The sequence below is a fragment of the Entelurus aequoreus genome, linkage group LG21, assembly GCF_033978785.1.
Source record: "Entelurus aequoreus isolate RoL-2023_Sb linkage group LG21, RoL_Eaeq_v1.1, whole genome shotgun sequence".
NCBI lineage: Eukaryota > Metazoa > Chordata > Actinopteri > Syngnathiformes > Syngnathidae > Entelurus > Entelurus aequoreus.
Window position 1 is genome coordinate 37,087,795 of NC_084751.1, and position 26,263 is coordinate 37,114,057.

Sequence of the window (26,263 nt, forward strand, 5' to 3'; positions counted from 1 at the left end):
GCACATTCTGAAAATGTACAAATCATAATGTTGTTGGGTGTTTTTTTACACTTACCGTATTTTCCGCACTATAAGGCGCACCTTCAATGAATGGCCTATTTTAAAACTTTGTTCATATATAAGGCGCACCGCATTATAAGGCGCATAGAATAGACGCTACAGTAGAGGCTGGGGTTACGTTATGCATCCCGTAGTTGCGAGACCTGTTGTGGCTCAATATTGGTCCATATATAAGGCGCACCAGATTATAAGGCGCACTGTCAGCTTTTTAGAAAATTGAGGCTTTTAGGTGCGCCTTATAGTGCGGAAAATACGGTACATGTTGAGGTTAATTTGTTTTTATTTATATTTTCTGAATAAATTATGTGATAATGTTCATCATTGAGGTTCATTTTCAATCTATCACAATAAAAAAAATAACATCAAATCAAATTACAGGATGTTATTTATGTAGTTTTGATCATTTTCCTCGACTGGTGCACTAACATACATAGCATCATCTAAAAAGATACAAATAATTGCTATTGTGACATCTAGTGGACACATTTAGAACAGCAGTTCCTTTCATTTAAATATTTCGGCTCATTTTCATACTTAGCAAACTCATCCCGCGGTTCGGATAAAACCTGTTTGCGGGCCTGAATCGGCCCACGGGCCGTATGTTTGACACCCCTGGGCTAGAGCATCAGGACAGGAGCAGCCCTAAACTAACCAATTTCTGCTTGAAAAAACAAAACCATTAAAAAAAAAAAGACAAGAGGCATCATTTGTCATCATGCAAATATGAACAATAGATAAAGCTGTGATCCTCATCTTGTTCTGTCATGTTCAATAAAGACATGCTTTAAATCAGGGGTGTCAAACTCATTTTAGATCGGGGGCCATATTGAGAAAAATCACGAGTTTGCTAAGTAAAAAAATGTACCAACATTTTTGAATGAAAAAAAACTGCAGTTCTAAATGTGTCCACTAGATGTCACAATAGCAATTATTTGTATCTTTGTAGATGATGCTACATATGTAAAATACATCAATAAATAAACCACATGATGTTAGTGCATTTGATTTTGATATTATTTTGTTATCTTGATAGGTTGAAAATGAACACCAATGAGTTGACTGATGAACATTATCACATAATGCAGGGGTGTCAAACTCATTTTAGATGGGGGGCCACATGGAGAAAAATATACTCCCAAGTGGGCCGGACTGGTAAAATCAAGGCACGATAACTTAAAAATAAAGACAACTTTAGATTGTTTTCTTTGTTTAAAAATAGAACAAGCACATTTTGAAAATATACAAATCATAATGTTGTTGGGTGTTTTTTTACACTTACATGTTGCGGTTAATTTGTTGTTATTTATACTTTCTGAATAAATTATGTGATAATGTTCATCAGTCAACTCATTGGTGTTAATTTTCAATCTATCACGATAAAAAAATAGTATCAAAATCAAATTACAGGATGTTATTTATGTAGTTTGCTCATTTTGGTCAACTGGTGCACTAACATGTGGTTTATTTTATTTTTTTACATATGTAGCATCATCTACAAAGATATAAATAATTGCTATTGTGACATCTAGTGGACACATTTAGAACAGCAGTTTCCTTTCATTCAATAATTTCGGCTCATTTTTATACTTAGCTAACTCATCCCGCGGGCCGGATAAAACCTGTTCGGGGCCTGATTCGGCCCTCGGGCCGTACGTTTGACTCCCCTGGGCTAGAGCATCATGACAGGAGCAGCCCTAAACTAACCAATTTCTGCTTGAAACAACAAAAACAATTTAAAAAAAAAGACGAGGGGCATCATTTGTCATCATGCAAATATGAATAATAGATAAAGCTGTGATCCTCATCTTGTTCTGTCAGGTTCAATAAAGACATGCTTTAAATACTGCACCTAAAAAATGCTTTTAATATTTCTAACTTTTTAATTAGTCAGTTGACATTAAAAATGGTTATTTATTTTAACCTTTGTTGTTGGATGGATGGATATTCCATATAAAAACCATCATTAAATCTGCATTAAATCTGCATGTGAGCACATATTCATGGATTTATTAGTTAGAAAATATTAGAGCATTTGAAAATAAATATAATTTTAATTTTTTTATTTAGTTAAATATTTTACTTATTTTTAGCCCTTGACTATGCAATATTATCTTAATTTTAGCATGAATAATTATATTTAAACATGTTAAAATTGAACAAATATCTATTCAAATAAGATATTTTTGGTTTTCTCCTCAAGAAAATCTTGTTTAAAGATTCTGTTTTAAACGTTGTATTTAGTTAATTATAGTTCACATTCACTTTGAGTTTGTAAAGCTAAATGTTGTTTTTCAAGGTCTCTATTTCACTCCCTGCAAGATATTGTTTATTACTAAAAACATGGCCGCAAAGCAGTCTACACTGCATATTGTTTGCATTTGCCATGATTTTAATGTTTTAAGAGCTACTTACCTGTTTTTAGCCATTGACTTTGCAACATTATCTTCATTTTAGCATGAATAATTTATATTGTGTCTAGTTTGAAAATGTTAAAATTGAGAAAATAACTAGATAATTATAGTTTTCCCCTCAACAAAATCATGTTTAAAGATTCTGCAACATCCAGAGATTGCTAAATTAAAAAATTGCAAGTTTAATAATGCTGCGTTCAGAATAAAATAAAAGTTCTGCTGATTTCAAGGTATCCAAATTAATTTAGGATGTTTTATCAAGTAAAATTAACAAACTGCATGGGCAGATAATTTCCCTGTAGTTTTTAATATTCTGTTTCCCTAAAATCTAGTCTATTTAAAATATTAGAGTATTTGAAAATACATTTTTTTTAAAAATGTATCATTTAGTTAAATATTTTACTTATTTTTAGCAATTGACTTTGCAACATTATCTTAATTTTAGCATGAATAATTATATTCTGTCTAGTTTAAACATGTTAAAATTGAACAAATACCTATTCAAATAACATATTTTTGGTTTTCTCCTCAATAAAATCTTGTTTAAAGATTCTGCAACATCCAGAGATTGCTAAATTCAAAAATTACAAGTTTAATAATGCTTGATTTCAGAATAAAATAAAAGTTCTGCTTATTTCCAGATATACAAATTAATTTAGGATGTTTTATCAAGTAAAATTAACAAGCTGCATGGACAAATCATTTCCCTGTAGTTTTTAATATTCTGTTTCCCTAAAATCTAGTCTTTTTATCTCATATTTTGTCAGCTCATTTTTGTAGTGTACAAATTACTCAGAAATTAAAATGAAGATATCCATTTTTCTTTCATATTTCAAGCATTTTTGTTTTTTACTTTTGTCACTGTAGTTCCACATCAGAAGAAATTCACACATTTATAAATAGTGTGATTCCTCAAAAGGAGCAAACATAAAATACGCAGAAAGAAAACAAATTGTTCATGAAAAAAAAAGGGAAAAAAAAGTTTTTTTGTCCTTTCCCTTTGTCATGCTCAGCCTCACAAGTCTCAGCAGTGGAGGGGGACACTATGGATGCTGGAGAGGCGGTCGCCATAGCGACATATGAGAGATGCAAACTCCGGGAGCCAGAGGGGCAATTACCTGATCAAAGGCCTGGTGCAACACAGTAATGCAGGGGTGTGCTTGAGTGGCCCACAGCTGGCAGCCATCACACACACAATAAACAGGTGTTATTCTTTATTTCCTATTCTTCAGTCTTCTTTTGTTTGCACGCAGCACAGAGCAATATGCCATAACTGCACTGGGAGATGGAATCCATCGTGTAGTAGTGTTTATTTCAACGCAGGTTCAACACAGAGCACCTACCTAATCTCTGCCCGTGCACCAAACCGTAGTGGTAAATAGTTTAAACTGCAATTTGTTATTATTATTATTATTGTTATCATTACTAATATTATTATTTGTGTCATTATTATTATATATTACTTCACTCTCCTCACATTTCTACGGAGCCTCTAAGGGACATGGGGGAAAAAAATTGTTATAATTCTTTTTATTATTTTTTTTTTTAGACATGTATCTCATGCGCACGAGATAGTTTCTCGTGCGCATGAGATACATGTCTAAAAAAATAATAATAATAATTTTCTCGTGCGCACAAGAATTGTTTTATACTTTTTATAAAGTTATAAAAAAAAAAAACATTTTATAATTTTTTATTAATTTTTTTTTTTAGACATGTAATTCGTGCGCACGAGATACATGTCTAAAAAAATAAAAAATAAAAAATTATACATTTTTATTTTATTTTATATTTTTTAGACATGTATCTTGTGCGCAAGAGAAACTTTCTCGAGATACTGTACATGTCTAAAAAAAAAACAAAAAAACAACCATTATACATTTTTTGTTTTTGTTTTTATAACTTTATAAAAAGTTTCTCGTGCACACGAGATAGTTTCTCGTGTGCACGAGATACATGTCTAAAAAAAATATATAAATAAATAAAAATTATAAAAAAATAAAATCCCCCCATGTCCCTTTAGGGGCTCTGTACATTTCTCTGGGGATTTAACATGCACAAATATTTCCTTTTATTGCAAGTGCATGCATTCCATTGACATTTTTTATATATATATATATATATATATATATATATATATATATATATATATATATATATATATATATATATATATATATATATATATATATATATATACATATATATATATATACCGTACATACATACATACATACATATATATATATATATATATATATATACATACATACATACATACATACATACATACATACATACATATATATATATATATATATATATATATATATATATATATATATATATATATATATATATATATATACATATATATATATAAATATATATACATATATATATATATATTCATCCATGCATTCCATTGAAAAAATGTGTATATATATATATATATATATATATATATATATATATATATACTGTAAGTGTTTCGATCAATAATGGACAATTATGGGCAGAATTGCAGGTGTTTAACGCTATGCTTCTCAGCCATTATTGAGCCAAGGCACATATTTTACATGCGAAAAATCAAATACATGTCTCATTACACACACTGTAAGGATTTACCAGTATTTCATAGTATTTTTTCCACAGTAAAATATTGTTGTAGAAGTTGCCTTCTAGTGGGTTCTGCTGATTACGTACACTTGCACGGGCGTCCGGCGTTCAGTGTTCAACAAAGTTTTATTGATCGTGAGTTGTAGCACCTTTCAGTCCTTGTCACTCTGGTTTGCTTGCTCCAACGTCTCTCCAACCAGTCTTGCTCCCGGCCGCTTCTGATAGGAACAACAGGTGATTAGATAACCAGCCCCAGCTGGGCAATCGAATCACCTGTCAGCTGTGTTTCGAAGCCGGCCCTGGCACACCCCGCTCCTGCAGCAAGCGTGCCGACCACGCCCCCCCTCCACAATTGTCATCAAAAATGAATATACCGTATTTTCCAGACCATAGGGCGCACCGGATTATAAAGCGCACTGCCGATGAGCGGGTCTAGTCAGGTTTTTTTTTTTATATACAAAAGGCGCACCGGATTATAAGGCGCATTAAAGGAGTCATATTATGATTTTTTTTCTAAATGTAAAACACTTCCTTGTGGTCTACATAACATGTGATGGTGGTTCTTTGGTCAAAATGTTGCATAGATTATGTTTTACAGATCATCTTCAAGCCGCTTTCTGACAGTCTCTTCCGGATGCGCCGTTTTGTGGGCGGTCTTATTTACGTGGCTCACCTTCGACAGCGTCTTCTCCCCGTCATCTTTGTTGTAGCGGTGTAGCGTGCAAGGACGGGAGTGGAAGAAGTGTCAAAAGATGGAGCTAACTGTTTTAATGACATTCAGACTTTACTTAAATCAATAACGGAGCAGCATCTCCTCATCCGGAAACAACAACAAGGCCAGAAATGTGTCCCGTGAAAAACCATCCTTCCGGAACTCTTTAATAACTAAAGTTCTTTGGGTGAATAATGTAAACTCACTACACCGGTATGTTTTAGCGCTTTCATGGCGAGTTTACTGAAAGATATAAGTAAGAACTTTACACTACTTTATATTAGAAATGGCAACAGCGGAGGATGAATGTCCCATAACAAGAAGAGAGAGAAAAAGAAGAAGTTTATCGACTACGTTGTCGCCACGGACTACAAAGGCGGACGTGCGAATATTTTCAGGACTTATGCAGATCCCAAATACAGATCAGCAGGTACCAAAAGGTAAAAAAGTTTCTTTTGCATAATATTGTGAAACAAAACGCCAGATAATATGTCTTACCTTATACACACACCATAATAATACTCGTATGTTTAAAGCGCCGACAATCCATCAACTTCATAGCTTCATAGCTTACCAAAGTCGTACTAAAACACTTTGATAGATTTTTGAGCGGCGTGTGTAATGTTCTATATTTTTGATTGGAACATATAAAATGTTGGTGTTGTTTACTTGAGTCATATTGCCATCATAGTGCAGTCTACACGTACCTCTTATGCTTGACTGCCATCTACTGGTCACACTTATCATTACACCATGTACTTGTCATGATCTGTGGTCTAGATCATGTTTTGTTTAGTTATGTTCTGTTTGTTTAAAACTCAGTTCCTGTTTTTTCGCTCCCTTGTTTGGTCACCATGACGACCGGTTAGTTTCACCTGTCCTCATGTGACTCACGCACCTGGCTCTAATCATGAGACTATTATTTAAGCCTGTCATTTTTAGTTAGTCGTCCTGGTGACATTGATACTCTGATTTTGCTGTTCATGCCATTGATTCATGCTCTGCCAAGTAAGTTTTGTTTCATGTCCATAGTTTCTGCCCATGTGTTAGTTTTGTTACCAGCGCCAAGTTTTGTTCCTCCGCTGTGAGCGCCTTTTGTTTGTACTCTTTTGTCGTTTATAGTAAAGTTAAATCATGTTTTTACCTGCAAGCCTTGTCCGGTCAAGTCCGTTTGCGTCTCGGGAAAACAATCCTCGCAGTAAGCTGCGTAAAGATCCTCGTCATGACAGTACTAAATAAAATTTCTTCGAGGTCCAGAATTATTCACAAGATTAGATCACAAGTGTAGATCCACCCATGGCATTTGTTTACATTGTGACGCCGGTGAGCTATTGTATCTTCCTACGGCGTGTAGCGAAGCATGTTTAGCTATTCCTCATCCTGCAGGGATGATACTTGTAAAAAAAACACACTTTATTTGTTGCCATGGAGGCGAGGATTAGTGATTTAGAGGTAGCTCTAACACTGCCGATTGCGGATGGACATTAGCCCCAAATTAGTTAGCCATGTTTTAAAACACCTCGTTCTGAGGGACTTTCAGTGTTATAACTTCACCTTTATCGTTCGTTTTTAAGCCAAAATGCGTCCGTTCTCCCTTTTCTGTCTACACACTGTGTCTGCTTGTAAGTACTCCGTGATTGTGCGCTGCCGAACATGCTCCTCTGCTCGTAAAACCAGCAGTGTCACGACATGATGAAGACACCCTATCTTGCCTGTAAAAAAAAAAAAATATGGTGAACCGGTACTTTTTAAACAGAGTATAGTACCGTTTTTGATTCATTAGTACCCCGATACTATACTAGTACCGGCAGGGGCGCCGCTAGGGATTTTGGGCCCCATGAAAAGAATCTTTACAGGGCCCCCAACACAGCGGCAACATTATAATTTCATCATCATTAGGGGCCTCTCTGGGCCCCCCTCCATCATAGGCCCCTAGAATCCGTCTCCTTTACCCCCCCTTTTCGGCGCCCCTGAGTACCGGTATACCGTGCAACCCTATTTCATTGTATATTACTTTCTTGAAACATTTTGTAAAGCATATTATTTAAAAAAAACCAAAAAAAAAACCGACAAAGAATAGTAATTCATAATACATGTTTTATAAAGCACAATGTTCAATGAATTAATTACATACACTTCATTTTCTAGATCAATAGGACACCCCAAAATTTGTACATACATTTTCCTTGAAATGCGGGGACGTGGTTGCTAAGTCAAGCTTGAGACAGCTGAAACTTTAGTTTTCAAATGTGCATTAAATCAAGGGTCAAGCATCATTGCAAAGTGCAAAGGGCAATGGTGCGATATAACTATGTGATTGCAGTAAGTGTAACTGTAAACTGATCATATTTTAATTTGTTGCGCATGAGAGAGAGAGAGAGAGAGAGAGAGAGAGAGAGAGAGAGAGAGAGAGAGAGAGAGAGAGAGAGAGAGAGAGAGAGAGAGAGAAGCAATTGTTGCAAACAAAACAAATCCAGGAACAAACCAACCACACATTATGGCATGTAAGAAGAGATTGAGCCAAAGGTTAGAACAGGCCTGGGCAATTATTTTGACTCGGTGTCAGGTTCAAACACTGATGACATCTAATAAACAGACAAGAAGCAAGGAATCATGCAGTGACAGAGTTCAATTTAGCTCATGGGGAGAACGCATGGAGCTGCACACTTAGTCACAGTCTCGCCCTACGCTATAAGGTACAGCTCCCGCCTCCCTCTATTTATTCAGGAGTTCCCCAGTCAACATCACTGAGGCCGCTCCTAAAAGGAGTGGTCACACATATCATGCAAAGCAACTCCAGTATGCACAATATGTGACGGAATGTGCTGGGGCCTTGTGATTTCGCCTTGTCTCTGCTTTGTCTGCGTGCTGTCGTCTTATCTTCGTTGAGGTCCTTGAAGTCCTTGGCTGTTAGCGGGCTAAAACAAAGATAACATCTGCGGCTGAAGCCACGCCTCAGACAAGAAGTTTTGTCCTGGCACAGATAGAAAAAGTACAGCTTGAGCACAATAGCTAATAACTATAACAACGGACTTTAAGTGTGATAACTTACACATTATTATTCTAACACTCGGGGGCCAAATTTAGAGAAAAAAATGGGTCTGGGGGCCGGTATATCTATTTAATACAAACCCTCACAATAATTTTTGATTGAATGCTAAAAACATTATGACAGACCACCTTAAAAAACGGAATAGAATTTTACATTTTATTACTGAATGAGACATCCAGAATGTACATGAAAATAAAGAATGTGGGATTTACAATATTAACTATGAACGATAAAACATTGAATATTGACAACATATGAACGTCACACCCCCTCTCCATCCACATATTTAACAATCAAGCAAAACGCAACAACAATGCAAGAAACACAAAAGAAAACACACCTACGATCTGATATATCTGATAAATTAGAACTTTGTTGTAAAAATCTCCTTCTGCATCTGTCCCTGACACCCGCAATTCAGGCTAGTTTATTTGGGAATTGCAGGCTTTCCCTTGACAAATTCCAAAAATTCCCAGATTTCCCAGAATTCCAGGTTTTCCGGGACATTTTTCCCATTAAAAATGAATTGGCCATTTTTCAAATGTCCACCATTTCCACATTTATCAACCTATTCATACAATTCCATCCTCAACATATTCCACTCATCCTGGACATTCAAACTATTATTTTTCCCAAGTTCAGATAAATTCTAGGAATTCCCATAATTCCCGTTTTTTAAAACCTTTTTTCGACCCTTTTTTCTGGCAACTACTCCTTCCACATTTTTTAACCCACTTCAACTTTTCCACCGTCAAAACATTCCTCTTAATCAGGACAAAAAAACAAAATGTTTTTTTGAACTAGAAAAATTCCCGGTTTACCCGAAATTCCAGGAATTCCTTATTACCATTTTTCAATTGAACATGTCTTCTCGACGGATTTTAAAAATTCCAACACCAACCATTTCAACTCATTCAGACCATTCAAGTTTGTTTTTTTGACCAATTTCAAAAAAATTCAGGCTTTCCCCGAAATTTCCAAATTTTGTGGAAATTCCTATTGAAATCAATGGGACATTCTTCAAAGTTCCACAACTCCCACATTTTTCATCTGATTCAAACTGTTCCAACTTCAAAACATTCAGCCTGTTCGGGAATTGTGTGCTCTACTTCAACAACTATCAAAAAAATTCCCGGATTTCCCATAATTCCTTTTTTGCACCATTCTGGAAATTCAAACTACCCTTTTTCCAAGTTCAAAAAAATTCCCCATTTTCCCGAAATTACCTAATACCATTTACTACTTCAACATTTCTTGCCCGATTTAAACAATTCCAACACCAACCAATTCAGCTCATTCAGGACATTCATGGTCCTAATCAGTTTCTGAAAACTCCGCTTTTCTCAAAATTCCCAAATTTCCAGGATTTTCCTATTGAAATGAATGGAGCATTTTTCCAAGTTGCACAATTCCCACATTTTTCAACCTATTCAAACCATTCCAACATCAACACATTCCACTCATCCTGGATATTCAAACTAACACATTCCCAAGTTCCAAACCAAAATTCCAGTTTCCTGGAAATTCAAACTCTTCAACATTCAAACCATTCCAACATTCAAACTATTCTTACATTCATACTACAGTCTGTCAGCATTTCACTTCAACTTTAGCATTGGAGCATTCAAACCTTTTTTTGACCCTTTTTTCTGGCGACTACTCCTTCCACATTTTTCAACCCACTTCAACCTTTCCACCGTCAAAACATTCCTCTTAATCAGGACAAAAAACAAAGTGTTTTTTTGAACTAGAAAAATTCCCGTTTGCCTTGAAATTCCAGGAATTCCTTAATACCATTTCTCAATTCAACAAGTCACTACTTCAACATTTCTCGACCGATTTGAAAAATTCCAACACCAACCATTTCAACTCATTCAGACCATTCAAGTTTGTTTTTTTGACCAATTTCAAAAAAATTCCCGCTTTTCCCGAAATTTCCAAATTTGGGGGAAATTCCCATTGAAATCAATGGGACATTCTTCAAAGTTCCACAACTCCCACATTTTTCATCTGATTCAAACTGTTCCAACTTCAAAACATTCAGCCTGTTCGGGAATTGTGTGCTCTACTTCAACAACTATACAAAAAAATTCCCAGATATCCCATAATTCCTTTTTTGGGGGGCATTTTCCCCATTCAAAAATGAATTGGCCATTTTTCAAACTTCAACAATTCCCACATTGTTCAACACATTCAAACCATTCCACCTTCAACACATTCCACCATTCTGGAAATTCAAACTACCCTTTTTCCAAGTTCAAAAAAATTCCCCATTTTCCCGAAATTCCCTAATACCATTTATTACTTCAACATTTCTTGCCCGATATAAACAATTCCAACACCAACCAATTCAGCTCATTCAGGACATACATGCTCCTAATCAGTTTCTGAAAATACCGCTTTTCCCAAAATTCCCAAATTTCCAGGAAGTTCCTATTGAAATGAATGGGACATTTTACCAAGTTGCACAATTCCCACATTTTTCAACCTATTCAAACCATTCCAACATCAACACATTCCACTCATCCTGGACATTCAAACTAACACATTCCCAAGTTCCAAACCAAAATTCCAGTTTTCCTGTAAATTCAAACTCTTCAACAATCAAACCATTCCAACATTCAAACTATTCTTACATTCATACTACAGTCTGTCAGCATTTCACTTCAACATCAGCATTGGAGCATTGAAACCTTTTTTGACCCTTTTTTTGACCCTTTTTTTGACCCTTTTTTTGACCCTTTTTTCTGGCGACTACTCCTTCCGCATTTTTTAACCCACTTCAACCTTTCCACCGTCAAAACATTCCTCTTAATCAGGACAAAAAACAACGTGTTTTTTTGAACTAGAAAAATTCCCGTTTGCCTTGAAATTCCAGGAATTCCTTAATACCATTTCTCAATTCAACAAGTCACTACTTCAACATTTCTCGACCGATTTGAAAAATTCCAACACCAACCATTTCAACTCATTCAGCCCATTCAAGTTTGTTTTTTTGACCAATTTCCAAAACATTCCCGCTTTTCCCGAAATTTCCAAATTTGGGGGAAATTCCCATTGAAATCAATGGGACATTCTTCAAAGTTCCACAACGCCCACATTTTTTATCTGATTCAAACTGTTCCAACTTCAAAACATTCAGCCTGTTCGGGAATTGTGTGCTCTACTTCAACAACTATCAAAAAAATTCCTGGAATTCCCATAATTCCTTTTTTTGGGGGGCATTTTCCCCATTCAAAAATGAATTGGCCATTTTTCAAATCTAACAATTCCCTCATTCTTCAACCCATTCAAACCATTCCACCTTCAACACATTCCACCATTCTGGAAATTCAAACTACCCTTTTTCCAAGTCCAAAAAAATTCCCCATTTTCCCGAAATTCCCTAATACCATTTATTACTTCAACATTTCTTGCCCGATTTAAACAATTCCAACACCAACCAATTCAGCTCATTCAGGACATTCATGTTCCTAATCAGTTTCTGAAAATCCCTCTTTTCCCAAAATTCCCAAATTTCCAGGATTTTCCTATTGAAATGAATGGAAAATGTTTCCAAGTTGCACAATTCCCACATTTTTCAACCTATTCAAACCATTCCAACATCAACACATTCCACTCATCTTGGACATTCAAACTAACACATTCCCAAGTTCCAAACCAAAATTCCAGTTTTCCTGGAAATTCAAACTCTTCAACATTCAAACCATTCCAACATTCAAACTATTCTTACATTCATACTACAGTCTGTCAGCATTTCACTTCAACTTTAGCATTGGAGCATTCAAAACTTTTTTTGACCCTTTTTTCTGGCGACTACTCCTTCCGCATTTTTTAACCCACTTCAACCTTTCCACCGTCAAAACATTCCTCTTAATCAGAACAAAAAAAAGTGTTTTTTTGAACTAGAAAAATTCCCGTTTGCCCCGAAATTCCAGGAATTCCTTAATACCATTTCTCAATTCAACATGTCACTACTTCAACATTTCTCGACCGATTTGAAAAATTCCAACACCAACCATTTCAACTCATTCAGCCCATTCAAGTTTGTTTTTTTGACCAATTTCCAAAACATTCCCGCTTTTCCCGAAATTTCCAAATTTGGGGGAAATTCCCATTGAAATCAATGGGACATTCTTCAAAGTTCCACAACTCCCACATTTTTCATCTGATTCAAATTGTTCCAACTTCAAAACATTCAACCTGTCCGGGAATTGTGTGCTCTACTTCAACAACTATCAAAAAAATTCCCGGATTTCCCATAATTCCTTTTTTTGGGGGGCATTTTCCCCATTCAAAAATGAATTGGCCATTTTTCAAACTTCAACAATTCCCACATTGTTCAACACATTCAAACCATTCCACCTTCAACACATTCCACCATTCTGGAAATTCAAACTACCCTTTTTCCAAGTTCAAAAATATTCCCCATTTTCCCGAAATTCCCTAATACCATTTACTACTTCAACATTTCTTGCCCGATTTAACCAATTCCAACATCAACCAATTCAGCTCATTTAGGACATTCATGTTCCTAATCAGTTTCTGAAAATCCCACTTTTCCCAAAATTCCCAAATTTCCAGGAAGTTCCTATTGAAATGAATGGGACATTTTACCAAGTTGCACAATTCCCACATTTTTCAACCTATTCAAACCATTCCAACATCAACACATTCCACTCATCCTGGACATTCAAACTAACACATTCCCAAGTTCCAAACCAAAATTCCAGTTTTCCTGGAAATTCAAACTCTTCAACATTCAAACTATTCCAACATTCAAACTATTCTTACATTCATACTACAGTCTGTCAGCATTTCACTTCAACTTCAGCATTGGAGCATTCACACGCAATTCCTTCAGGAATTGCCTCTTCTAGTTAATAATGAAATCCAGAGGCAAATTCATACAATTATTTGCTGGTACAAGTGGCCCTCTGATGGCAGCCATAAGTGCGATGTGGCTCTCAATGAAAACCAGTTTGACATCCCTGCCCTAATGAAAGTCGATAAAAACAGAGACAGTGCTGTTGCTTGACTGGAAGTCATGCAGTATTCCTGTCTGCCACTCAGGCTAGAGCAACGAGTGTTCAAAAAGAATGACCTTTGAATGGCTAGAGTGGCTGGAGAGCCTAGAGGGCCTGTAAGCTCCAATGCAAGAGTACACATCCACATCTGAGCAAGCTCCCCATGACAGGTGTGGGCTTGGCGGAGTGGTGTGGATCACAGGCAAAGGAAGAGTCTGTCGAGGCGGCGTTATCGGGAGTGAAGGTTCTGGTGGATGGGCAGGAGCTGGGGGAAGCGGCAACGATGTTGTACGACCTACTGGTGGTGGGCTTGGAAGTGGGGCCGTGATGACAGTCTGGACGGGGGAAGTGGTCTCTGGAATTTTCCCATTTTGAGCTGACAGCTTCCGGTACGATGAAGGATGTTTAAGGGTGTAGGTGGCCGTGTGGTAGAAGCTGTAGTACTCCAGAGCATTCCTAGCACTCGCCATCCTCAGCCTACGGAACGACAAACGGGGAAAATGTGTGTCAGGTTCAAACACTGATGACATCTATTAAACAGGACACGAAGCAATGAATCAAACAGAGACAGAATTAAATTTGGCTCAGTGAGGACAGACGCCTGGACACTGTACCCTTGCACAGTGTCTCAGCACGCTCTGGCGAAAGATTGTACGCCACCTCTTTTATTTGGACTTTCCCTGATTACATGGCAACAGCTGTTTCTAAGGGACGTGGGTCGTAAACAGCCATCAAGGCGATGGCTGTTTACGACCCACGTCCCTTAGAAACAGCTGTTGCCATGTGGTGACAGAACAGTTCAAAAGAAAAGGTCGTAAAACAGTTAAAAGAAGCGGTGCCTGGAGGGGAGTCTGGTCATGCTTCCTCTTCGCTTTTGTAGTTCTTGGGTCAAGACACTATCTGTCTGTTGATTACAATACATGAAAGAAACAGAACACCTTCATGTTGCTTCCCCCCCTACACAGTGGAGTTTTACAAGCCTTCTTCTTGGTAGGTTCAAAGACAGCTTTTGTCTTCTCGCCGGGAACGCATTTCAACACAAAGTTTTGTGATAACTTAGATACAATTATTCTAACAATGTGTCCTTTTCCTTGTTAAGTATAAATATTCCCTGCAGAATATTAAACCCCTGCAGACCCTAAAGTGATTCGATGTAAAAGTTTTACAGATATAAGACTTGCAAGACAATACATAATTTTCGGGGAAAAAACTACCTCTTTAGGACCACCCTTACTAGACATATAAAGATTAGTATTTACAACATGAATAATATATACATACTATACAAATATAATAAAGCTTGTTGTGAAAAACAAGTTGGAATTTCACAAGAAAAAGGTCACAATTTCACAAGAAAAACTTGGAATTTTGGCAGTATTATAATAAAAGTCGTAGTTTATCTCAACACAAGTCAAAATGTTACAAGAAAAATTGAACATTTGTGCAATGTTCTGATAAAAGTTGGATTTTTACTCAACAACATCGCAATTTACAAGAAAAGCATAAAATGTTGGCAATTTTATGAATAGAGTCATAATTTTACTCGACAAAAGTCACAATCAGAAAACTGTCAAATGTTGGCAATATTATAATAATAATCTGAATGTTACTTGGCAAAACTATGACAAAAGTCATGATGTCACTCAAAAAATGTCACTATTTTACAAGAACAACAAAAATGTTAATAATGTGATAAAAGTCTGAATTTTATATGACAAATGTCACAATTTTGCATTAAAATGTTATATTTATTTACATAAAAAGTAATAATTTTACGAGAAAATAGTGCAATATTTCAGTAACAGAAAGAATATGAGAAATGGTTCCCAATTTTATAAGAAAAAAGTCGACACATTGTGAGAAAAAGACTGCTAATTTATTTTTTTGTAGAATTTTTTGTTTGTAATTGGTTTTTAATCTTCATTATTTACTTCACATTATTACAGTATGTCTCTATATACATATTTATTACATATTGTTAATTAATTTTGGCCAAAGGGGGCGCATTTCAATTTTCTTACACACACTTGTTATTACATATGTTGGCCAGAGGGGGAGCACTTCACATTTTTACGCACACTTGTTATTTTCTATGTTGACCAGAGGGGGAGCACTTTTAAAACCGACACACAGTCATTTTGAAAAATCCCTCTTTTTTGGGACCACCCTCCATTTTGATAGAGTTCACCACCAGGGGTGCAAATGAGATCTCTATTTTTTGTTTTTTGTAATGTGCTGAAAGCCGATGACAAACGATTCACGGACCACAGATGGCCCCGCACTTTGGGTAACCCAGCTGTAGAAGCTAACTGTTAATGACCACGATAGACTTAGTACCGTAGTGTTTTTGTTCATCCGGAAGTTGTAAAATCAGCTGTTCACCTGGCTGGTTTTTTCGAGGATGAATAGGGACGTCTTGTTTTATCCTACATTGCTGCCTTTGCACCTGTCAATGTTTACTTTTGTATGCACATTAAATCAACAAAAAATCCTGACTTTGGAGCAATGTTCACAGACTTTAGTATTTGGCTCTCTATTAGATGCAATGGTTTTCCGTATTGGGACCATGATTTCGGTCCTAACTTGTTCACCGCTCCTAATATGGAAGGTACTTTTTCTTGTTGATGTCTCAAGTAGGGAAGAAATACAAGAAAACACACACACACACACTTCTGTATTTGTTACCTTCATGAGACCGGCGAAAAATACCTACCTCTTTAGGACCACCCTTTCTAGACAAATAAATATTTGTATTTACAACATTAATAATATATACATACTATGCAAATATATAAAAGGTAAGCTTTAGTATTTTTTTTTTTGTTGTTGAATTTTTTGTTTGTAATTGATCTTCATTATTTACTTCAAGTTATTACAGTATGTCTTTATATCATTTTTTATAATTAATTTTGGCCAAAAGGGACACATTTCAATTTCTTACACACACTTGTTACTACATATGTTGGCCAGAGGGGAGCACTTCAAATTTTTACACACACTTGTTATTTCCTATGTTGACCAGAAGGGGAGCACTTTTAAAACCGACAAACAGTCTATTTGAAAAATCCCTCCTTTTTGGTGTAATGTACATACAGGTTTTGGAGCAACATATGTTGCCATTCAGGCAATGTCTTTTTCATGGACGCCCCTGCTTATTTAAGCAAGACAATGCCAAGCCACGTGTTACAACAGCGTGGCTTCATAGTAAAAGAGTGCGGGTACTAGACTGGCCTGCCTGTAGTCCAGACCTGCGTCCCATTGAAAATTTGTGGCGAATTATGAAGCCTAAAATACCACAACAGAGACCCCGGACTGTTGAACAACTTAAGCTGTACATCAAGCAAGAATGGGAAATAATTCCACCTGAAAAGCTTCAAAAATTGGTCTCCTCAGTTCCCAAACGTTTACTGAATGTTGTTAAAAGGAAAGGCCATGTAACACAGTGGTAAAAATGCCCCTGTGATATTTTTTTGCAATGTGTTGCTGCCATTAAATTCTGAGTTAATGATTATTTGCAAAAAATAAATAGTTTCTCAGTTCGAACATTAAATATCTTGTCTTTGCAGGCTATTCAATTGAATATAAGTTGAAAAGGATTTGCAAATCATTGTATTCTGTTTTTATTTACAATTTACACAACGTGCCAACTTCACTGGTTTTGGGTTTTGTATTATACAACGTTTATGCAAGCTTTAAGTATAACATACTCTTTATTTATGTATTTATCATGCAATGTGTGTTAGTGTTATCCTAGTACTCATTTTGACTCTTAACAATGAATTAATTTTCTACCATCTGTCCTTATTTATGACCAACTAATGCTCTGTCAACAATACTCCTGATTGATTGATTGAGTTGTTTATTCTTTATTATTCAATAAGCCGACACATCTTTCCTCTGTTTCTTAAAAAATGGTAACCTGGTGCACATTACGGACAGGAAGTGAATAAACTATCATTATTTGATGTTGAACGGTGTAACTGTAAACATGTGACGTTTCTCAATGTAAGCTTGTTTTTGCAAGAAACTAAGCCATTACTATTACTATTTGTAAAAGGAGGATTAAAACAAAACAAAAAGACAGGTATTTGCATATTTCATTCCAAAGCAGAGACAGGCGTACCTTGCAGTTCCAAGAGCCTGCTGGTCATACACACCTGTGTCTTATTTGTAGGAGTCTGTAGAGGAGTAGGAGGATGACAGCGCCAGCCAAAGTCATCAGAAGCACCACCACCCTGGGATCCAAGCTCCAGCATGATTTCCCAGCTTCTTTGGCCGAGCTGCAGAGCCTGGGGGGCTGTGGTGTTTGCATGGGTCCGTCCATCTCTGTTTTTTTTTTTTTTTTTTGGGTCTTGGCCAGCAACTGGCTGGATTTCGTAAGCACACCTGCCTCAGAGTGGGGAGGGATCAGGACGGGAGAGCCTCACGACCAGGCTTGATCAACAGAGTCCAGCGGCAACCATGTTGAGGAGACTGTCAAATGTCGAAATAAAGTTTCACAAACAACGTCAATGGCTACAACGTGTTAGTAATCCGTTTCAAAAGGTCTGACAAAGACCTTTTGAAACCATATAAAATCATTTATATAATTATTTTTATACAAACCCCGAAACCAGTGAAGTTGGCACGTTGTGTAAATGGTAAACAAAAACAGAATACAATGATTTGCAAATCCTTTTCAACTTATATTTAATTGAATAGACTGCAAAGACAAGATACTTAATGTTGGAACTGAGAAACTATTTTTTTTTTGCAAATAATCATTAACTTAGAATTTAATGGCAGCAACAAAAAAGTTGCCACAGAGTACTGTGTTACATGGCCTTTCCTTTTAACAACACTCAGTAAACGTTTGGGAACTGAGGAGACCAATTTTTGAAGTTTTTCAGGTGGAATTCTTTCCCATTCTTGCTTGATGTACAGCTTAAGTTGTTCAACAGTCCGGGGTCTCCGTTGTGGTATTTTAGGCTTCTTATTGTGCCACACATTTTCAATGGGAGACATTTTCATTGGGGGTGGAGGGTAGCGGGGGGTGTATATTGTAGCGTCCCGGAAGAGTCAGTGCTGCAAGGGGTTCTGGGTATTTGTTCTGTTGTGTTTATGTTGTGTTACGGTGCGGATGTTCTCCCGAAATGTGTTTGTCATTCTTGTTTGGTGTGGGTTCACAGTGTGGCGCATATTTGTAACAGTGTTAAAGTTGTTTATACGGACACCCTCAGTGTGACCTGTATGGCTGTTGACCAAGTATGCGTTGCATTCACTTGTGTGTTTGAAAAGCCGTAGATATTATGTGACTGAGCCGGCATGCAAAGGCAGTGCCTTTAAGGTTTATTGGCGCTCTGTACTTCTCCCTACGTCCGTGTACACAGCGGCGTTTTAAAAAGTCATACATTTTACTTTTTGAAACTGATACCGATAATTTCCGATATCACATTTTAAAGCATTTATCGGCCGATAATATCGGCAGTCCGGTATTATCGGACATCTCTAGTTATAAGGGTATTATTTTAATTCAATATCTGAGTTTTCAAAATTATGAACCATTTTTGGGTTTTTTTCTTGATGGGAATTGTATTATGGATTAATCTCATTAACAGTATTTACAATCACACATCTTATGTACGTTTGTACATGAACATATTTGAGCATGCTGTATAGAACTACTATGACCATACACGGCAGTTCTTGTATAAAAAAAAAGTCACTTGTATCTTGCTTTTGAGTATATTTTAATGGAATAAAAATAATTTTGATCAGTAGTTTGGAAAGAGTAGGACAAACCAGCAGTAAAATGTATGATTTTTAACCAACTATTGGGTCAAGGAGCATCAAATTTCCCAACCCAATAGTTGGGTTGGGAATAACCCAACGTTGTAGCGAGCATAACTCAGCTTTTGTGTCAAATAAATTAAACCCAATAGTTGGGTTATGAATCAACCAACATTAAGTTAGCATAACTCAACTTTTGGGTTAAATAATTCAACTCAAAAGTTGGGTTAAAAAAATGTACCCAAAATGTTGAGTTAAAATAACTCAAATAAGGGGCTTGTCCTATTTTGAACCAGCAGTTGGGTTAAAATTGGGTTATTTTCTAACCCAACATTTTTTTGGTGTGTGATATTAACCACAAGTTTGCATGGTTCAAATTGTTCAACCCTTTATAAGATCATTTTAACGTACATCGCCAGTTTGGATTAGTTAGTCATAGCTTGTGAAAGCACCCCAACTCCCTTTTATAAAGACATTGCATATGAAAATAGTGTTTCTTTTGTAAAAACACAAGTTTTATCCGACTAGATTAGAACTGAAAAAGTGATAGACGACTAGTACTGTTAGTTGGAAAAAAGAATGTCACTTACTTCATTGAGAGAAAAACCCTACAAGGGCACATGTGTGAGTAGCTTTCCAGGACTCCAGTAAATGCAGAATTCCAAGTGTTCTCAGCACGTCTGATTGGAAGGAATTTGGTTGAATTGAAACAACAGGAAGCCGTGCACTTCCTGAAGAGAGCACATACTTCCTATCACTATGGTTACAGGAAACTAGTCAAGGATGTTTTTTTTTTCCAGTGCACTGTATGTGTTAATGATGTAGACTGATCCAATACAATGGTAAATATATTTTTCTGAGAACCAACATCCTCTGCAGTGGGAATTGATGTTAGGCATAACATTTTCTCCCTCAAATTCCTTAACAAAAGAAATAGACCAACGACAAATGTAGAAATACCGTATTTTTCTGACTATATTTCCTGATTTCCTCAAAAATCTTATAACCCGGTGCGCCTAATGTACGGCATGATTCTGGTTGTGCTTACCGACCTCGAAGTAATTTTATTTGGTACATGGTGTAATGATAAGTGTGACCGGTAGATGGCAGTCATACATAAGAGATACGTGTAGACTGAAAGATGACGGCAGTAAACAACACCAAAACTTTAAATGTTCCATTGAGAATATAGAACGTTACACACGGCGCTCAAAAATCTGTCAAAATGTTTTTAGTACTGTTAGAATAATTATGTATATACTATCACACAAATCTTGTGCTTAAGGGCCGTTCCTTTAGTTATTATTAATTGTGCTGAAGTGGTATGTTTCTATCCAAAAGATTGCCAGCCGTCTCGTATCAGTGTTGTGTCCAGACTCGGCCTGCTGACTGCCAAGGCCGAACATCAGGTACCAGGACGCAGACAAAGCAGAGACAAGGCGATATCACCAGCGTCAACACATTTGCATTTTTGTATAATCATATATTGTGTCTAACTGGAGCTGTCGAGATTACCCCCCTTCCCTCAGCGACAGCTTCAGTGATGAAACCAGGGACCTCCCAAATAAATAGAGGAAGCACGCGGGATGGACTTTTAGAACGTAGTTTGGATCTGTAACTAGAATGCAGCCCAAAACACGTGTCTCCTTATTGAGCCAAATTGAACTCTGTCTCTGCACGATTCCTTGCTTCTCATCTGTTTAATACAGTGGTCCCCAACCTTTTTGTACTCGCGGACCGGTCAACGCTTGAAAATTTGTCCCACGGACCGGGGGTAGGGGTGGGGGTGGAGAGGGTAGTAAAAAAAAAAAATTTTTTATTTTTTTTTGTCATAAAGAAATACAATCATGTGTGCTTACGGACTGTATCCCTGCAGACTGTATTGATTTATATTGATATATAATGTATATATTGTGTTTTTTATGTTGATTTAATTAAAAAAATAAAATAAAATAAAATACAATATTTTTTATTTTTTTTTTTTTTTTTAATTTTTGTGCGGCCGCGGCCTGGTACCGGTGTTTGGGGACCACTGGTTTAATAGATGTCATCTGTGTTTGAACCTGACAAGTACGACTTTGGTAAGCTATGAAGCCGCACCGCTTGATGGATTGTCGGCGCATTAAACATACGAGTATTATTATGGTGTGTGTATAAGGATCGCAAAATGGCACCTGTTAGCAGACATATTACCTGGCGTTTTGTTTCGCAATATTATGCAAAACAAACTTTTCTTTCCTTCTGGTACCTGCTGATGTGTATTTAGAATCTGCATAAGTCCTGAAATTTTGCGCACGTCTGCCATTGCAGTCCATAGTCATAAGCTTTTCCTTTTTCTCTAACTTCTTATGTGGCATTTATCTTCCGCTGTTGCCATTTCTAATATAAAGTAGCGTAAAGTTCTTATTTATATATGTCAGTAGACTAGCTATCAAAGCGCTAAAAACTGTAAAGGGGTTTACATTATTCAGCCACGGAATTTTTATTATTAGAGATGTCCGGCGTTGATGTTGCATTATTAGGAGATGCTGCTCCGTTATTGATTGAAGTAAAGTCTGAATGTCATTAAAACAGTTAGCTCCATCTTTTGACACTTCTTCCACTCCCGTCCTTGCACGCTACAGGGTTAGAGTTAGGGTTAGGGTTGGGGTTGGGGTTGGGGTTAGGGTAGGGTTAGGGTTAGGGTTAGGTTTGGGATTGAGGTTAGGGTTAGGGTTAGGTTTGGGGTTAGGGTTAGGATAACAATAACCAATAATTACAATAACAATAATTACAATAACCCTAACCCTAACCGTACAACAAAGATGACGGGGAGAAGACGCTGCCGAAGGTGAGCCACGTAAATAAGACTGTCAGAAAGCGGCTTGAAGATGATCTGTAAAACATAATCTATGCCACATTTTGACCAAAGAACCACCATTACATGTTATGTAGACCATAAGGAAGGGTTTTCCATTCAGAAAAAAATCACAATATGACCCCTTTAATGCGCCTTATAATCCAGTGCGCCTTTTTAATGAAATTAGACCTGAATAGACCCGCTCATTTTAATCCGGTGCACCTTATGGTCCGAAAAATACGGTAATAATAATAATATAAATAAATGATATCTTCTTCTCGTTCATTTCTAAATGCACTTTAATTTCATGACACATCACAGTGAGAGGGGATTCATTTCAGGCGGTCTACACATTGAATCCAGAGAGGAGAACAAGCTGGTTAGTTCTTTATCCATGCATACTCCTATGGCCCATAGGTCAGACATTACAAAGCCTCAGCTTTGTAATGTGTGGTAGCTTCAGACATTCTGTCTTCTTGTCCATCTGGTATGGTATGGATACCTAATGTAGATTCCAGCATTTTAAGGGAAGTGAGTGTTGACATAGTCCATGGTGTAGTATTTCATTTCTCTATCACTATGCTCACTTGCTACCTGGAACTAACCAAGGGATATTGATCAATCCTTCATAAAGGAGTTGGGAGAACTGATTTAGGGCTACATAAATAATCTTTGATTAATGATTGATTTGTCTCTGGATTTAATTATTAATTGTTACTGCACGCCTTGTCCACTCCGGACAAGGCGTGCAGGTAGGAACATGGTTTAATCTTCAAAATCAAACACGTACCAAAAACAGAAAACAAGCAGAAGGAACAAGCTAAGGCTACCACTCAGCACAGGAAGCAAAGACTAGGAGACAAGAAATACTACTGTAACAGGTTGCGTGTAGCAAACAATGAAGCCAGACTGAGCGTGGCGAGAGACGTGAATAAATAGCTCTCTGATTAGTGGTCGACAACAGGTGAGTGTGGCGACCACTAACCAGAGGCAGGTGAACCCAATTAATCCCCATGGAAACTAAAACAAACCCAGAGGTGCACAAACAGGAACTCAGGGAGTCCAAAACTAACGGAAAATAGCAAAACATGATCCGGGTCACAGATCATGACAATTAATTATATAAATTGTTTTAAGTAGACTGTCTATTTTACAGTAAAAACTTCACATTACAAAATTGTACGGTAAATATAGTGTTTGTTTTTTTTTTTGTTTTTTTTTTACAACATTTTACGGTAAATGTTTTTTTTGGGGGGAGGGGGTTTACGGAAAAAGCTGGCAGCTTAGTTGCCAGAATTTTACTATTAAATTTACATTGTTTTTGTACAACATTATATTGTTAATGGAAAACAGTACAAGATATATTTTTTATTCTGGCAACTTAGCTGCCAGTTTTTGTACCGTAAAAACTAGAGATGCCCGATAATATCAAACTGCCGATATTGTCGGCCGATAAATGCTTTAAAATGTAATATCGGAAATGATCGGTATCGGTTTCAAAATTATCGGTATCGGTTTCAAAAAGTTAAATGTATGACTTTTTAAAACGCCGCTGTGTACCCTGACGTAGGGAGAAGTACAGAGCACCAATAAACCTTAAAGGCGCTGCCTTTGCGTGCCGGCCCAATCACATAATATCTACGGCTTTTCACACACATTGCATTCACTTGGTCAACAGCCATACAGGTCACACTGAGGGTGACCGTATAAACAACTTTAACACTGTTACAAATATGCGCCACACTGTGAACACACACCAAACAAGAATGACAAACACATTTCGGGAGAACATCCGCACCGTAACACAACACAAACACAACAGAACAAATACCCAGAACCCCTTGCAGCACTAACTCTTCCGGGACGCTACAATATACACCCCCCGCTACCCCCTAACCCCCCCCACACACACACACACCTCAACCCCGCCCACCTCAACCTCCACATGTCCCAAATTCCAAGCTGCTGTTTTGAGGCATGTTAAAACAAATAATGCACTTTGTGACTTCAATAATAAATATGGCAGGAAATATTTTTTTCCATAACTTGAGTTGATTTATTTTGGAAAACCTTGTTACATTGTTTAATGCATCCAGCGGGGCATCACAACAAAATTAGGCATAATAATGTATTAATTCCACGACTGTATATATCGGTATCGGTTGATATCGGAATCGGTAATTAAGAGTTGGACAATATCGGAATATCGTATATCGGCAAACAAGCCATTATCGGACATCTCTAGTAAAAACAAATGTACCGTCTTTCCAATAACAGTAATACACCGTTAAAAACAACAACCGTAGATTTTACAGTCAAAAACTGGCAGCTCAGTCAACAGAATTTTAACGCAAAGAACAGTAGTAGTTTTTTTTTTTTTCAATTTACAGTAACATGCTGTAAAGAACAATGTAAAATGTATTGTATTTTTTTATTAATTTGATGGGTAGTTTGCTGTAACATTAAGTATTTTTATTTATTTTTATCTAGACGAAAACTTGTTTGAAAAATATGATAATATACTTTAATATTTGTTGCAATAATGGATACTATTAAAGTTTAAAAAGTATGCAATTTCAAGCAGTACATATATTTTTTTCTGTCACATTGAAAAAAATCTAAATACTTTTAGCGAGAAAATTGTAATTACTTTATTCACACATATCATTTCCAGGTGTTTGCGGGCCAGATAAAATGATGTCGCGGGCCCCAGGGCCCTGAGTTTGACACCTGTGCTCTAAAAGGTACTGTTAGATAAAAGCCAACAGCTTGATGTACAAAATTGTGATATCTTCAAACCCATGTTTGATATTTGTCAGATTTGTTTATCTGAAACAAATTCTAAACCAAACCAAAGCCCTTTCAAGGTGAAAGAAAAATGTTGCTTTTGTGCCATCAATACTGGGGCAATGTCAGTGCAGGTCAACAGATGGTGCCGCTGGGGAAAGTTTGCTATCTAGTAGGGAACATATAAATGACACATTAGTCCAAAACAAGTCTCGCTCCAGTGAAAGTCCTGCTGTTCTTCATCCGCGTAATAATTTAAATTTGAGAAAAACTCTTAGCTCGCGCTCAATATCTTCAGCTGCCCTCACAATCCTCTCATATCAAAGAGCGTGATATTAAAAAGATCTGTTATCACAGGCCCAATTGTGGTTGAGGGCAGAGGTGATCTGCCCAGACAACCTGGCAGAAAATGGAACAAGGAGCGAGGCTCCCGCCTCACAATGCAGATAATGCAAGAAAGGATTGTAATTTTGATTCTTGCCACACCAACTTTTAATCATCTGTTTATCCCATTGTGTACTGTATCATTTACGAAACCCAAAACCAGTGAAGTTGGCACGTTGTGTAATATGTAAATAAAAACAGAATACAATGATTTGCAAATCCTTTTCAATTGAATAGACTGCAAAGACAAGATGTTTAATGTTCGAACTGAGAAACTAGATTTTTTTTTTGCAAATAATCATTAACTTAGAATTTAATAGCAGCAACACATTGCAAAAAAGTTGGCACAGGGGCATTTTTACCACTGTGTTACATGGCCTTTCCTTTTAACAACTCTCAGGAAACGTTTAGGAACTGAGGAGACCTATTTTTGAAGCTTTGTTCATGTTGTTAAGTTGTGGTATTTTAGGCTTCATAATGCGCCACACATTTTCAATGGGAGACAGGTCTGGACTACAGGCAGGCCAGTCTAGTACCCGCACTCTTTTACTATGAAGCCACGCTGTTGTAACACGTGGCTTGGCATTGTCTTGCTGAAATAAG

The 26,263-nt window shown here is 36.8% G+C and overlaps 1 long non-coding RNA gene across 1 annotated transcript; it reads right to left on the reverse strand.

Moving 5' to 3' along the window:
• Positions 1 to 8,173: 8,173 nt before the first annotated feature.
• Positions 8,174 to 20,321, reverse strand: LOC133638723 (uncharacterized). Its single transcript, XR_009823676.1, has 3 exons — positions 20,241 to 20,321; positions 18,039 to 18,354; positions 8,174 to 14,358 (listed from the first exon to the last, which is right to left on the reverse strand). It is a non-coding gene; the product is annotated as an uncharacterized LOC133638723 (long non-coding RNA).
• Positions 20,322 to 26,263: the final 5,942 nt, after the last annotated feature.